The following is a 17,279-nucleotide window of genomic DNA, read 5'->3' as shown; positions in this document are numbered from 1 at the left end:
AGACTCAACAAAACAGTAGCAAAATAAAAACATGGGTTATCTCCCAAGAAGTGCTTTCTTTATAGCCATTAAGATGGGCTCAGCAATTTTAATGATGATGCTTTCATAAGGATGAGAGTCGCAACAAAGAGAGTACCAAAAAGCAAGTATGAAGCAAATTTAAGCCTAACCTTCTTCCTATGAAAAGGAATCTTGTACACAAATAAATTCATGAAGAACAAAGTGACAAGCATAAGAAGATAAGACACGAGTAACTTCAAGATTCTCAACATAAAGAGGGGAAACTGAATATTATTAAGATGCATACAACCGTGTTTCCCTCTCTCATAATAACTTTCAGTAGAATCATTGATGAAATCCACAATATAACCATCACTTGAAACATTCTTATCATGGTTTATATGCATAAAAGTATCATTATTTTTGACATAAGAAAAACTCTTCTCATCAATAGTAATTGGAGCAGGATCATTATCAAGAATTTGAACATGGTAAACAAGTTGCATACTAAGGGAATGGTTTTTGGCAAGCCCATCATAACTATGACAAGTTTCATAAGGATAATTATAACATGTGTCATATCCATCTCTATAACGATTATCTAAACGAGAATATGTAATATCATCATTTTCACTAAAAGTAGAGGTCTCAAATATAGGATCTTCAAGCACAACATCCCCAAGCTTAGACTTCTCCACAGCATTAGCAGTAATTGCATTCATACTAATAACATTGCTACTAGCATGCAAATAAGGTTCCATAGGTTTTTTAATTTTCGCATCAAACAATTCTAAATCAGGAAAAAGATTAAAAAGCTCACTAATTTTTTTGTTGTTTTCCATTACGCCTAACTAGTGAAAATAAAAACAAGAAACAAAAAGATGCAATTGCAGGATCTAAAGGAAATAGCTTCGAGCACTCACACACCGGCAACAATGCTAATAAATAACTTAGTAGTCGGAGGATGTGAATACCTTTTACCTTACCTCCCGGCAACGGCGCCAGAAAATAGCTTGATGTCTACTCACGCTTCTTTTCCTGTAGACAGTGTTGGGCCTCCAAGAGCGAGAGGTTTGTAGAACGGCGAGCAAGTTTTCCCTTAAGTGGATCACCCAAGGTTTATCGAACTCGGGGAGGAAGAGGTCAAAGATATCCCTCTCAAGCAACCCTGCAATCACGATACAAGAAGTCTCTTGTGTCCCCAACACACCTAATACACTTGTCAGATGTATAGGTGCACTAGTTCGGCGAAGAGATAGTAAAACACTGGTGGTATAGATGAATATGAGTGGTAATGACAATCTGAATAAAATATGGCAGAAAGTAAACATGCAGTAGAACAGTAAGTAAGCGGTGTTTGTAGTATTGGAAACAAGGCCTAGGGATCATACTTTCACTAGTGGACACTCTCAACATTGATCACATAATAAATAAATAACTTCTTCTCATATGTGCTACATACACTCTTTTGTTGGATGACAAACACCATTCGTTGTGTAGGGCTACAAGAGCTCCCTCAAGCCGGAGTTAACAAGCGCCACAACATTCGGCATTCATATTTAAGTAACCTTAGAGCATAATAGATCTTTGCAAAATAAACCGAGTACTAACATAGCATACACACTTGTCACCATTACACTATGAAAGGGGGAATAGATCACATCAATACTATCATAGCGATAATTAACTCCATAACCTACAAGAGATTATGATCATAATCTACGACAAGAACCACACGATGCACACACTGTCACCATTACACCATGTAGGAGGAATAGACTACTTTAATAACATCACATGAGTTGCACATAGACTAGTAGCGATACAAAGCTCATCATATAGATCTCAATCATGCAAGCAATTCATGAGATCATTGTATTGGAGTACACAGAGAGAGATTAACCACATAGCTACCGGTACAGCCCTTAGCCTCGAGGGAGAACTACTCCCTCCTCATCGTGGGAGCAGCAGCGTTGATGGAGATGGCGGTGGTGTCGATGGAGAAGCCTTCCGGGGGCACTTCCCCGTCCCGGCGGCGTGCCGGAACAGAGACTTCTGTCCCCCGAATAGGAGTTTCGCGATGGCGGCGGCGCCCCTGGAGCTTTTTTGGAGTTTCGTCAATCGGTATCGAAGATTTAGGTCACGAGGGGTTAAGTAGGCGAATAGGCGGAGTCGGAGGGGCGCCAGGGCTCCCTCCCCATAGGCCGGCGCGGCCAGGGTGGAGCCCGCGCGGCCCTATGGTGTGGGGGCCCTAGGCCTCCCCTCTGACTCCCCTTCGGTGTCCTGGTCCATCTCGGTGAATTATGATGTTTGGTCTTTGTTTCGTCGAATTCCGAGAATATTGCCCGAACAGCCTTTCTGGAACCAAAAACAACAGAAAACATGAACTTGCACTGCGGCATCTTGTTAATAGGTTAGTCCCGGAAAATGCATCAAAACGATATAAAGTGTGAACAAAACATGTAAGTATTGTCATAAAACAAACATGGAACATCAGAAATTATGGATACGTTTGGGACGTATCAACCGCTTGCAAAAGCGCGTAGAAGAACTTGACGGTGCCACAATCGGGCAGCACCTCCGTACTCGGTCACACGTTCGGTGTTGATGAAGACGACGTCCTCCTCCCCGTTCCAGCGGGCAGCGGAAGTAGTAGATCCTCCTCGGAATCCCGGCAGCACGACGACGTGGTGGCGGTGGTGGTGGAGAACTCCGGCGAGGGCTTCGCCTAAGCGTATGCGGGAGAGGTGGTGGAGGAGGAGAGGCTAGGGTTTGGGGAGAGGGGGCTTGGCCGGCCACAAAGGGGCGGCCAAGGTTGTGGCTTGAAGTGGCCGGCCCCCTCCCCTTGCTCCTCATTATATAGGTGGAAATCCCCAAGTGTTGGTATCCAAGTCTTCGAATAAGACCCGAAACCAAAACCTACCAAAGGGACAAAACCTACCCAAGGGGGAATCCCACTCAAGGTGGGACTCCCACCTTTCCTTGGGGGGGCTTGGCCGGCCACCCTAGGGGAGTCCACCTGGGACTCCTCCCCCTTAGGGTTGGCAGGCTATGCAAGGTGGAGTCCCTTCGGGACTCCACTTTCCATGGTGATTTCTTCCGGACTTTTCTAGAACCTTCTAGAACCTGCCATAAATGCACCGGATCATTTCCAAACTTGGAATATGACTTCCTATATATGAATCTTATTCTCCGGACCATTCGGACCTCCTCGTGATGTCCTGGATCCCATCCGAGACTCCGAACAAAACTTCGAACTCCATTCCATATTCCATATCTACTTAAACGACATCAAACCTTAAGTGTGTCACCCTACGGTTCGTGAACTATGCAGACATGGTTGAGACTTCTCTCCGACCAATAACCAATAGCGGGACCTGGAGATCCATAATGGCTCCCACATATTCAACGATGACTTTTAGTGATCGATTGAACCATTTACATACGATACCGATTCCCTTTGTCTCGCGATATATTACTTGTCCGAGGTTTGATCATTGGTATCTCGATACCTTGTTCAACCTCGTCTCTGACAAGTACTCTTTACTCGTACCGTGGTATGTGGTCTCTTATAAACCATTCATATGCTTGCAAGCTAATTAGACGACATTCCACCGAGAGGGCCCAAAGTATATCTATCCGTCATCGGGATGGACAAATCCCACTGTTGATCCATATGCCTCAACTCATACTTTCCGGATACCCAATCCCACCTTTATAACCACCCATTTACGCAGTGGCGTTTGATGTAATCAAAGTACCCTTCCGGCATAAGTGATTTACATGATCTCATGGTCGAAAGGACTAGGTAACTATGTATCGAAAGCTTATAGCAAATGAACTTAATGACGTGATCTTATGCTACGCTTAATTGGGTGTGTCCATTACATCATTCACATAATGATATAACCTTGTCATTAATAACATCCAATGTTCATGATCACGAAACCATGATCATCTATTAATCAACAAGCTAGTTATACAAGAGGCTTACTAGGGACTCCTTGTTGTTTACATAACACACATGTATCAATGTTTCGGTTAATACAATTATAGCATGGTATGCAAACATTATAATAAACACAAAGATATATTATAATAACCATTTTATTATTGCCTCTTGGGCATATCTCCAACAACCATGTCCAAGTCTCTCTCGAAAATCAGATCTCCACCCTTTCCCAGCTGATAAAACTTGGGGTAGGCTCCCTCCATCTGAAAGTGAATTGGATAAGTAAGTTAGAGATGAACAAGTGTGACAAAATTTTATGTAGATTTACAAGGTAAAGCATGACTTAGCATTTCGAAAAAGGTCTCAAAGGGAAGAAAGTGAGTAACTTTTCAGAAATATCCCCTTCATTTTTTTAAACTAACTTTTTCCGAACGTCCATTCTAACTAGGGTCTCCTAAGGTCAAACAATGTCTCTGATACCAACTTGTCAACACCCGGATTTTTAAGTCCAGTTGCCTATTATGCCATTCATCGCAGTCCCAGGAATAGTGTTGCTGCGAGACATAATAGTTGAATATCATAGAGTCATCATTTATTACAACGCATAATTGTCTTACACAACTAGATCACATGATCCAATATCACAATAGCAGTTGATCTTTTGATCAACGAACATCACAAATAGCGGAAGCGGAGTAGTAGCGAATTATCTAATCCACATGCCAACGCTTGACGTCAGGAGCTGTCCTAGTTGTCGTAGATGTCCTGTTGTCCATCCTCCTCGTACAGGTGTTCTCCTTCATAGTCTGGCCATTGGAATAGCCAGGGACAAAGCCATGAGTACTTTAAAGTACTCGCAAACTAAGTACTGGTGTAAGCACTATCGATTTTATTAAGGGAGTGCTAAGCTCTAGGTCTATTTGCATAAAGCCAAGTTTATTTCGTAAAAATTTAGTAACGATGCTTGAATCGATAGACTAACTCAAATGGGAACATTAGTGTCATTCCCACAACTATGTTGTGATTCAACTCAAAGTCACATTCACTTTTCAAACTCAAGTCACAAGTCACTTGTCACATTTTTAAAAGGGTCTGATGACGAAACAGTATGGCCTTCCCAACCGTCCTTAACCGTGGACGCGACTATTCGAATAGTTCTACACTCTGCAGAGGTCGTACACTTGTGCCACAACATTTGCAATAATCTGTCAGGGTTAACTGGTCCTGATTTATCGCACTCCGTGCGCGGACTACCAACCATAAGCTTTCACCTACATACCCTAGTATAGGCACCTCTCCCCATGAGCGTGGCCTCCCAGTGAAGACAAACCGTCAGCCTGGGCACTGCACAGGGCTTGGGCCGGACAATTCACCTCATTCACGTCATTTCATATCAGTTCACCTTTCAACGGAGGCAGCCTCGGCATAACCCCTATGACGCTTGTGTAGAGGGAACCCATACTAAGGCACATAACTTTCTAGTTAAGCCCTTACCCATATTCAGGTATTGTGGGGGTACTTGCAAAATTGGAATGGTATCGCATCCGAACCCAATCATCAGTGTTTTTGTAAAACTTCACCAAGTCATTCACAATCATCTTCACCTTCAACAAATCTTCCAATAGAATGGTCCATCATTCCAAGGTTTTCAAGTCATTTCATTTCACTTTGGTTCCCATCTAGAGTAGTCAATTTTATTTATTTAGCAATAGCAGCTAGTCATGAGGGGGTGCTATCTAGCTTTCATTGCGTAGGCTAAATTTGATGCTCTGGATCTATTCTAGACCAAGTGAATCATGAATCAAAAAGTACTTGACTAAACAACATTTAATAAAGCTTGTAGAGTAAAAACTTGGGATAGGAGCATTAAGCATAAAGTAAAAGTAATGGTGCATTGCTCTTGTAGAGCTTGGCATTATTCTAGTGGCATTGGTAATAGCTTGCCATACTATAGCTTGCAACATTTTAGCTTGCCTTGATTGGTGAGGTGATCAAAGTTCTCTTCTTCTTCTGGGTAGAAGAACTCCTCCTCTTGGCAGTCTCCGGTACTAGCGTCTATAAACGAACAAAAGGATACAATCACCAAACAATACTTAAGTGCTAGATGATGCGCGTAGATGTACACGTCCGTTGGGAACCCGAAGAGGAAGGTGTGATGCGCACAGCAGCAAGTTTTCCCTCAGAAAGAAACCAAGGTTATCGAACCAGTAGGAGCCAAGAAGCACGTGAAGGTTGTTGGTGGAGGAATGTAGTGAGGCGCAACACCGGTGAAACCGGCGCCAACGTGGAACCTGCACAACACAATCAAAGTACTTTGCCCCAACGTAACGAGTGAGGTTGTCAATCTCACCGGCTTGCTGAAAACAAAGGATTAAGCGTATCGAGTGGAAGATGGTGGTTGTTTGCAAAGAACAGTAAAAACAGTAGAATGTATTCAGATGTAAAAGATTGGACCGGGGTCCACAGTTCACTAGTGGTGTCTCTCCAATAAGATAATTAACATGTTGGGTGAACAAATTACAGGCGAGCAATTGACAAATAAAGATTCAATACATATCAACGATGATTACTATGTGATTTAATCAGGGCATTACGACAAAGTACATAGACCACTATCCAGCATGCATCTATGCCTAAATAATCCACCTTCGAGGTTATCATCCGAACCCCTTCCGGTATTAAGTTGCGAACAACAGATAATTGCATTAAGTATGGTGTGTAATGTAATCAACACAAATATCCTTAGACAAAGCATCAATGTTTTATCCCTAGTAGCAACAGCACATCCACAACCTTAGAACTTTACGTCACATCGTCCCAGATTTAATGGAGGCATGAACCCACTATCGAGCATAATTACCCCCTCTTGGAGTTACAAGTATCAACTTGGCCAGAGCCTCTACTAGCAACGAAGAGCATGCAAGAACATAAACAACACATATATGATAGATTGATAATCAACTTAACATAGTATTCTCTATTCATCGGATCTCACCAAACACAACATGTAGCATTACAAATAGATGATCTTGATCATGTTAGGCAGCTCTCAAGATCTATAACAATGAAAGCACAAGCGGAGAAGACAACCATCTAGCTACTGCTATGGACCCATAGTCCAAGGATGAACTACTCACGCATCAATCCGGAGGCGGGCATGATGATGTAGAGCCCCTCCGGTGATGATTCCCTCTCCGGCGAGGGTGCCGGAGGCGATCTCCTGAATCCCCCGAGATGGGATTGGCGGCGGCGGCCTCTCAGTAATGTTTTCCGTATCGTGGCTCTCGGTACAGGGGGTTTCGCGACGGAGGCTTTAAGTAGGCGGAAGGGTAGGTCAAAGGGCGTCACGAGGCGCCGACACCACAGGGCCGCGCGGCCGGGGCCCGGGCCGCGCCGCCCCGGTGTCCGGCCACCTCGTGGCCCCACTTCGTCTCCTCTTCGGACTTCTGGAAGCTTCGTGCAAAAATAGGCCCCTGGGCGTTGATTTCGTCCAATTCCGAGAATATTTCCTTACTAGGATTTCTGAAACCAAAAACAGCAGAAAAACAGCAACTGGTGACATAGGCATCCCAAATGGGCTTGCCGAAGATAGTACCCGGGGTTTACTGAAGGCCCACTACCCGAAGGATAAGAAGATTCGGAAGCCCAAGATATATTGAGGAAAGTTAGAGTTGTAATAGGAAGTGTTATTTGTAATCTGGCGGGATGAGTTAGAAACCGTCCCGGACTCTGTAACTTGTACAAAACGAAACCCTCGGCTCCACCTCATATATAAGGGGGAGTCGAGGGACAAAGAAAGGATCGAATCTACTGTCAACATAACCCTAGTTTTCACAATCGTCGAGTACTTTTCGCCTAAACCTTCGAGATCTACTTGCCCTCTACTTCTAGCAAAACCCTAGTCTACAATCTGTAGGCATTGACAAGTTAATCCTTTGTCAATTGGTGCCGTCTGTGGGAATTAGAGGTTGCAAGGAGCTGATCTCGATGGCACGTTCAAGATCTTCGACTTCGTCAACAGCAAGCAACGCGATGGATCGAGGTAACAAGGGAAAAACTGATCTATTCAATTTTATTCCTCACCCACACTCCCGTATGGATGCATGTGCCTATCTGGAGGAGCCCATCGTCATGACGTTTGGAGAATTCCGATTTGGCGTCAACAAGGAAGGATCTTACCGTCTCGAAGTTCCGATCTCGTCGGAATTATCAGCGGTCGATTCTAACTTTTCGTCGAGTGACGAGGAGTTTTCGTCGCCATACTTCGTCGACAGCAAGGCAAGCGGAAAGCTCGCCAAGATCTTCAGCAACACATCCTTCGAGTCGTCTGCGGACTCCTATATAAGCAGCGACTGCGAAAGCGTCGGCAGCTTCAACTTCATCGACAAATCTGCCGCCATCGGGAAGGTCTTCACCACTCCGTATGATGGTGTCACCAACCTTGACAAAAATCAATACGCAAAATACCACCAGATCCGTGCAATAGAAGAAACGGGTACATCGGAACCACAAACGTCGGAGGCTTTCGACGATTTGGGAAATCCATACGTCGATCCCGCCGATCTCGGGACAGGTCTAGGCACTAAATATGCCGGATCTTCAACTCGCGCAAAAGTCCAACTCCCGCAAGCTGCGTGGGATAGGGCTGCGAGAGCCATGGATGGATCGGAACCAATGAATACTACCGCTACCGTACAAGAGTTACAGGCATATCAATATAGACTTGCTCGGGTAGCGAGAGTTGGAAAAACGAGACAGCATCCCCGAATAGGAGGAAAGAAGCAGCCTACGCGTCAGCGGACGCCGAGCAGAGTTAAGTCGACTTTCGGGAACCTCGGGAGATAGTAACGGAGAGGCTCGAAGGAGAGCAAGATCTCGGCTGCAAAATATACCCGAAGGAGAAAGGGGGAATCTAATTCAAAATCTCGACATGTCCTTCATGACGATCGATGAAAGGGGAAATATCATCCCAAAAACACCAGAAGCAGGTTACATGGCAACACAGGCTTACATCCTCGCATCCAGACCACCTCCTGGAGACCCGAGAGAACCATTGTTCAATATGGCGATGGCTGGAGTAGGAGTTATGGGAACGAGCGTTTGCAACAACGCCTCCCGAAGAAAATCCTAGGCAAAATAGTCCACGACCCACCGCAGCAGTTCAAGACCCACCAAGAACAAGTGGGGCAAGAGACACGAGCAGTCCAAGTAAGGGTGGACAGAGCGCGACAAGAAAGAAGGGAGCGTCAGCACTCACCAGAAGTCGCCGACGAAGATATGTGTGGGCTCCCGTGTTTTACGAGAAGAGTTCGAAAAACTTGAGTCCCAAAAGGGTTCAAGTTACCCGAGAATTTCAAGAAATTCGACGGCCTGCAAGATCCCGAGGATTGGCTCGTGGATTATCTCGAGATGGTGAAGCTGGTAGGCGGAACCAGAGCAACAGCTATGCAAAGTATCCAAGTTCATCTGAGCGGTGCCGCGAGATCTTGGATAAAGAAACTCCCCCCAAGTTCCATCGACAGCTGGGATAACTTCGAGGACATCTTCGTGAAAAACTTCCGATCCACCTACAAAAAACCTGCGTCATTGGAGGAGTTGAGAGCGTGTCGACAAAAACACGACGAGTCGATGAGGAAATACATACAGCGGTGGAACATCATAAAGAACTCGGCGAGAAGATATATCCGACGAGAGGGCAATAGATGCGTTTGTGGCAGGAATCAGGCGAGGAGATTTCGTCGAGGACTTAGGGAGAACTAACCCTAAGACCATATCAGCACTCATGGAAATAGCCAATAAATGGGCAGATGGAGAAGACGCAATATACAACAAGCGACACAGGTCGCCAGAAGAGGATCGTGGTCGAAATTATCAAAATAGAAGGCGATTTTCTCGCCAGTTCTACAATAACGATGCTCCCGGCCATATATCGGCTGGTTTTCGAGGAAATCCTGGAGGAAATAGTCGAGATGATTATCAAAGGAGTAATGAGCAACAAGGCGACAATAGAGGTGATTTTCGTAACAGCAGGCAAAATAGTGGACCAAGGACTCAAAGACCTTACGTATCTCCCGAAGAGATGATGAACGGTCCGTGTCAAATGCACTTTTACCTCGACAACAATGGAAAGAGGCAGTCAGGACATCTCCAGAAAGACTGCCGTAATTTTCAGGCAATGTTGCGAGCAGCAGGAATTGCAAATGCCCAAGCAAATAACGAAACCCTCGGGAGCCAAGGAGCGAGATCCACCTTCCACCTCCTCCCGCAATTACCGAAGAAAATCGACACCAGCTTAGAATTGCGGCAGCACCACATCCACCTCCATATGTTGACCCCAACTCTAACGGTGCGGTCTCAATGATTCAGAAGGCTAGGCCATCAAACAGGCGCGCGAAGGTAATCTCGCGACAAGTGTTCATGGCGAGAGAAGATGCCTCCACCAACGAGTCGAGTACCTAAATTGGTCGGGGCAAGACATCGGCTTCACAATCGCGGACCATCCGCGAGCAAGTTCCTCGACCGGGACAATCGGCACTCATTTTACCCGCGATGATCGCTGGTTTCGACGTGTCGAGAGTTTTCATAGATGGCGGCAGCAGCTTAAACCTCATGTATGCAGATACATTGAGGAAGATGAACATATCCCTAGCAAATCTGAAACCAACTGACACACGTTTCCATGGGATCATACCAGAGAAGCCAAGTTATCCATTGGGCAAGATCAACCTCGACGTTCAGTTTGGAACCCGAGAAAACTACAGGATAGAGAACTTGGAGTTCGAAGTTGTCGATTTCCCGTCGCAATATCACGCTTTGTTGGGACGACCAGCGTATGCTAGGTTCATGGCGGTACCGCATTATACATATTTGTTGTGGAGGTTGCCTGGGCCCAAGGGACCTATCACAATCAAAGGAAGTTTCGTGTTATCTGATAAATGCGACAAGGATTTCCACCGACTGTCAGAAACCTTCGGGATGCAAGCAGAATATGCGGCGCCACGATTCACTGATTATGATGTACTGCCAGAGGTAGGGAGATCTTCTAAAGAGTCAACTTTCAACACAACCAAGGATTCAAAAGAGGTACAGATCCACCCGACAGATCCAAAGAAAACGACGTCCATTGCCGCAAACATGGATGTCGCATAGGAAAGCGCGCTCGTCGAGTTCCTCCGTGAGCACTGGAAAATCTTCGCATGGTGTCCAGCCGACATGCCGGGAGTACCCGGGGAACTCGCCGAGCACCACCTCAATTTGGATCCTCTCGCAAGACCGATCAAGCAGCCTTTACGACGTTTTTCGGAACCTAGCCGCAAAGCAATGTTATCGGAGATAGATCGACTCAAAGATGCTCGGTTTCATCGAGAGAAATATCTACGGAAGCCACATGGGTAGCTAACCCGAGTGATGGTGCCGAAGAAACACACAATAGTCCTTCGCATGTGCGTCGACTTCACGTGTCTCAATAAACATTGTCCCAAGGATCACTTCCCCTCCCAAGGATCGATCAAATCATCGACTCCACGGCAGGATGCGAACGTCTTTCCTTCTTGGATGCATATTCTGGTTATAACCAAATCAGGTTAAAAGAAGAAGATGAAGCCAAGACAGCGTTCATCACACCTTATGGCGTGTTTTGCTACAAAACAATGCCCTTTGGTCTGAAAAACGCGGGAGCAACATATCAGCGGATGATGCAGAAATGCCTAGCAACACAGATTGGAAAAAATGTACAAGTCTACATCGACGATGTCGTAATAACATCAAAGAAAGGGTCAACTTTGATCGAAGACTTGAAGGAAACCTTCGACAACCTCGACAAGTTCTGCCTCAAGCTGAACCCGACAAAATGCTCCTTTGGAGTTCCCGCTGGAGAACTTCTCGGGTTCCTAGTATCAGCAAGGGGGATTGAAGCTAATCCCGAAAAAATACAGGCCATCGTCACTATGAGAAAGCCAACAAAGTTGAAAGAAGTACAACAGCTAACGGGGCGAGTCGCAGCTTTAAGCAGATTCGTCGTCAGGCTAGGAGAAAAGGCGCTGCCGTTCTATGCATTGATCAAGCAAGGGAAAAAATTTCAATGGAACGAGGAAGCAGACAGAGCCTTCGAGAACCTCAAGCGAGCAATTTCGACACCACCGATATTGGTGGCGCCAAAAGAGAAAGAACCTCTCCTCTTATACATCGCAGCCACACCTCAGGTGGTCAGCACGGCCCTAGTAGTCGAGAGAGAAGAAGAAGGCAAGCTTCATGGAGTTCAGAGGCCAGTATATTTCATCAGCGAAGTACTATCGCCCTCAAAACAGCGGTACCCGCAATATCGAAACCGGCATATGGAGTATTCACGACGAAGCAAGAAAATTGCGACACTATTTTTCGGCGCACCCGATAATAGTGGTCAACGAGGCTCCCTTGTCAAATATACTAAACAACCCAGAAGCTACGGGTCGTGTCTCCCTTTGGGGAATAGAACTTTCCCCTCGGGACATCACGTATGAAAAAAGAAAAGCAATAAAATCACAGGTCTTACCAGATTTCATTGCAGAGTGGATGGAGTTACAAAACACGGGACCTCCAGATTTATCGAGAACTTGGACTATGAACTTCGACGGGTCCAAAAGATTGGAAGGTGCTGGAGCAGGCGTGATATTGGTATCACCTGAAGGTGACAAGTTGAAGTATGTTTTGCGGATGACATTCCCAAATGCATCTAACAATGAAGCAGAATATGAAGCTCTCATACACGGGATGAAGATGGCGAAAGCTTGCGGCGCAACCCGACTGAAAATTTTCGGCGACTCACAATTGGTAGGACAGCAAGTCATGAACCAATGCGATGCAGTCAACGAAAGTATGATAGCATACAAAGAGGTGTACAATGAGCTGGAGAAGTTATTCGATGGTTGTGAGGTAAATCACATCAGCAGGATGAGCAACGATGAAGCCGACGTTCTTGCAAACATCGGGTCGCAGTGTCTCGCGATTCCTCCAGGCGTGTTTTGGGAAGAGATAAGCGAGAGATCAACAAAGCCAGCAAAAACAAAGAAGGAGAAGAAAGAGAAAACCTCGAGTATCACCAAAGACACAGCAGAAGAAGAAGAAGAGCAAGAGCTAGTCATGATGGTGCAAGTTCCATGGATGCAGGCTTACATATCATATATCCTAAGGAAAACGATACCCGACGACCCAGTCGAAGCAAGGCGAATAATCAGGAGATCAAAAGCCTTCACTGTGGTAAAAGGGGAACTATACAAACGAAGTATTTCGGGTGTGTTACAACAATGTGTTACACCCGAAGAAGGAAGAATCATCCTGAAAGATGTGCACGAGGGAATATGCGGGCACCACGCAAGCAGCCGGGCTATTGCGGCTAAGGTTTTCAGAGCAGGATTCTATTGGTTAACAGCAATCGAGGACGCAAAGGAAATAGTGAGAACCTGCGACGCGTGCCAAAGATTCGCCGCCAGACCCCACTCCCCTGCAGCAGAACTTATGCCAATCCCATTGTCTTGGCCCTTCGCTCAATAGGGTCTCGACATGGTGGGAAAGCTACACAAAGCCTCGCCAGGAGGTTATGAGTATATGCTGGTCGCTGTCGACAAATTTACAAAGTGGATAGAAGCAAAGCCGATAAATTCACCGGACGGCGCGTCGGCGATTAAGTTCGTGAAAAGCATCGTCTTCAGATTTGGAGTCCCTCACAGCATTGTCACAGACAACGGCAGCAACTTCACGTCCAAGGAGTTCAAAGCATACTGCGCAGAAGTGGGCATCAAATTGAGCTTTGCGTCTGTCGCACATCCACAGACCAACGGTCAAGTCGAGAAAGCCAATGGCATTATCTGCAATGGCATCAAAAAACGCCTGCTAGGACCATTGGAAAAAGCACGGCATACTTGGCCGGAGGAGCTGCCAAGTGTATTGTGGAGCATCCGAACAACACCAAATACGGCGACACAGGAAACACCGTTTTTTCTGGTCCATGGCGCCGAAGCAGTCCTGCCGATAGAAATAGAGCACGATTCTCCAAGAGTCATAGAATATAATGAAGAAAACTCGAGAGAAGCCTTGGAAGACGACGTCGATGCACTTGACGAAGCTCGAGACGAAGTCCTGTCACGAGTCGCCAAATATCAGCAGGACCTGAAGAACTACCACAGTCGACGACTGCGCCCGAGGTCTTTTCAAGTTGGTGACTTAGTTCTGCGACTCAACCAAAAAAGTCACGAAAAGCTCGAGTCACCATGGCTTGGACCCTACATCGTCACAGAGGTAATCGAAGGAGGAGCATACAGAATCAAAGACAAGAAGACAGGGATTGCCGAGCCAAATCCCTGGAACGTGGCACAGCTCGGGCGTTTTTACGCTTAGATGCCGAAATATAGTCTACTTTGTAAACATACAATGTACTGAAACGCCCGCGAGTTTTCAGACGCACTCTTTTCCTTTTTCGGGGCACCGAGTGGGGCCGGAGAAGGTTTTTAATGAGGCGGGCTCGCGGTGCTGCAATATAATAAAGATAGTGACAATATAAATTTTCTTTATCGACATGCTCAAAGGCTTGACCCGACGAATGCCAATATAGTTGCTCGAAAAAAGAAAAGCCTCGCCCTAGTATTAACATACTTCGCGAATCAATAAAAACACAAAAATAGTACTCAACAAAGCAGCTCGGGGGCTGATATTAGCCAAAACAACACATGGAATAAATGCTTTGGTTTAAAACCTCGCATTATACAAATACAGCGAATAGCCACCGAAAATACTCGGGGGCTAGACAAATATAGAAATATGATATTTGCTTCACAAACATAATCATAATCATGATTTACAAGAAAAAATTATCTACTAAAGGAAAATAACTAGTCCTGATTCAATATATCATCAAGGGTAACTCTGTTTTCTTCAGGAGCAGCGCCAAGAAAATCAGCATAATGACCGTCTGCAAAAAAGTCGGCATCCATCCGAAGAAGGTCTTCAATCATTTCTTCGGCTATAGGTGAAACCTTCGTGTTAATACGATCAATACCAACTTTTCGGCGCCGTACCTTCTCGTGAACTTTCTCAACAACTTGGGTCAGATCAAGCTTCGAGTGGCAGATCTGAAGCATGATAAGGGCAAATCCGGCGCCAGCCACCAGTTGAGCTCTGACAAAATTATGGATCCTATGGGCATCTTTAAACTTCTCCATTAACTCGGGAAGAGTTTTTGGTTGAATGTTCCGAGGAAACATAGAGTTATAAACCATAGACATGGTCTTGGTACAGAAGACAAGGTAGTCGCGCACTTGGCAAGCACGATCTTGGAACCTAACAATTTGCTGGGTTCGTTCAGGAGTGGCCCAAAATAAAGAGCCATGGTTAAGGGAAAGATTGACAAGAAGATTTGTCCTCTCATTCACTCTTTGATCCTCGGCGGCAGCATCAAGAACCGAGCCTATTAGACAGCAAAGCAATAAATTTGGAGGCAGCGCAGAAAAATAAAGAAAAAGCACCATAAGGTTGGAGGCACATACCTAACATATCAGTACTAGCTTCCATCATCAGTTCGAGCATGCTATTTTCTCGAGTAGCAGCTCCCTTTGCTTCCAATACAGCAGCATCTTTGGCAGCTACAGCCTCTTTGGCTTGTCGAAGAGCAAGTTCTTCTTGTTCAGATGCTTTCCGAGTTTTTTCCATCATCGCCAAAGTTTGCTTCTTCACGGATTGAAGTTGTCCTCGAAGTTCCTTCAATTCTTCTGCCAGCCCCTTGCTCGCAGAATCATCAACAAAATTAACAGGGACAGAGAACTTCTTCGGAAGGGACAAGGGAGAAACTTCGGAAGAATCAGGGATGGACGTATAGTTGTCAAAAATCAACTGAAAAAATAGAAAAACGTCGACATCAATCATTGAGATAGATAGAGTTCCATTGATTTTCATAATATATACATGTCTGTTACAAAAGAAGGATCCCTAGAAGACCTAAACACCGCCAGGAGGACTAAGGCGCTAGCATCAAAAGATAGAAGTAAAAAAAGACAAGGTGGTCTACTTGACCTCCGGCTTTGATGCACTTGGAGCAGGCGCTGGTTTAACACCAAGGAAGGAGAGGATGGGCCTTGCAGAAGGTTTGGCAGCTCTAATTAGAGATTGCCATTTCTTTGTTTCCATCTCCCCTATGTTGCCAACCTTGGACCAGTCGACGTCTTGTTGGCTATTAGCAGTCAGCGCAATAGTGCCTTCAACGCCAATTTTTAGGCCTTCTTGGCGAAGTTTCAGACCAAGATCTTCGGGTCCATTGAAGGTTTTTGCGAGCTCTACAAAGGTAGCGGGAGTCTCTTTCTTCGGAAAGAAATAAGGGAAAAGCTTTAGCAAGCCGGCTTCAGCATTTTCAAGCCCGTCACGCGCTTCATCCCCATGAATTTCGGAAAGGGTCAGCGCGTCGAGAAGCTCATCACCCACAGGACCGTCAACCTCATATTCTTGATGCGTCCGCCCTACAAATAATCAGACAGATGTATAAAAATAAAGACTACAGGTGAAATGCAAGATAATCCAAGGCAAATCAAAGACTCGAGAACTTACTCACAAAACGTCGACACTGTGATTCCAAGCGGGAAAGGATCTCCGCCTCTCGAGCTGATTGCTGAGTTATGTTATCACTCAACGCAGTCTCAGCTTTGTGAAGCCTCTCTCGAAGATCTTGAACGGTGGCAGCATCTTTTTCAGCTTTTTGGCGGTTTTCCTCGCTCTGCTTCAACTTAACAGCAAGAGCGTCCGCACGATTGTTGCTTTCCGCCAGATCTCCTGGAAAAATGGCGGCGGATAAATACTATGATAGAATCATGGTATACATGCAGCAACAGAACAAGACAATAATACCTTCGAGCTTCTTGGTGTAGTCACGATACCCGACAAATTGGGTACCAAGGCGAATAAATTCTTTCATCAAAGGCTGTAAAAACAATCAAGGAGGAAAACGAAGTCAATATAACCAACATATATACGGTGAACATTCAGTATGATTAAAGTATTGAAAGATTCAAGGTTTACATCATCCAATGAAGGTGTCGAAGATCCACCAGGGAATTGGATAGAATCTCTCGATGGTTCCATTCTCGCTCCCTTTAATGGAGAGGCTCGGGGGCTCCTCACTGGCGATGGTGGAACGATGTCTTGTTGGGGAGGAGAAGATTCATCCCCATCATGATGAGCTTCCGACACAATCAAAGTACGCGACGTACTCGTTCGTGCAGTAGCATCAACAGCTTGTTCTTCCTCCTCATCACTACAATAAAATGGCGGCAGATAAGAAGCAAGAGACAAAAAACATCAAAACAGGAAT

The sequence above is a fragment of the Lolium rigidum genome, chromosome 4, assembly GCF_022539505.1.
Source record: "Lolium rigidum isolate FL_2022 chromosome 4, APGP_CSIRO_Lrig_0.1, whole genome shotgun sequence".
NCBI lineage: Eukaryota > Viridiplantae > Streptophyta > Magnoliopsida > Poales > Poaceae > Lolium > Lolium rigidum.
The sequence above is the reverse complement of the archived record's forward strand: the minus strand, read 5'-3'. Positions refer to the sequence as shown.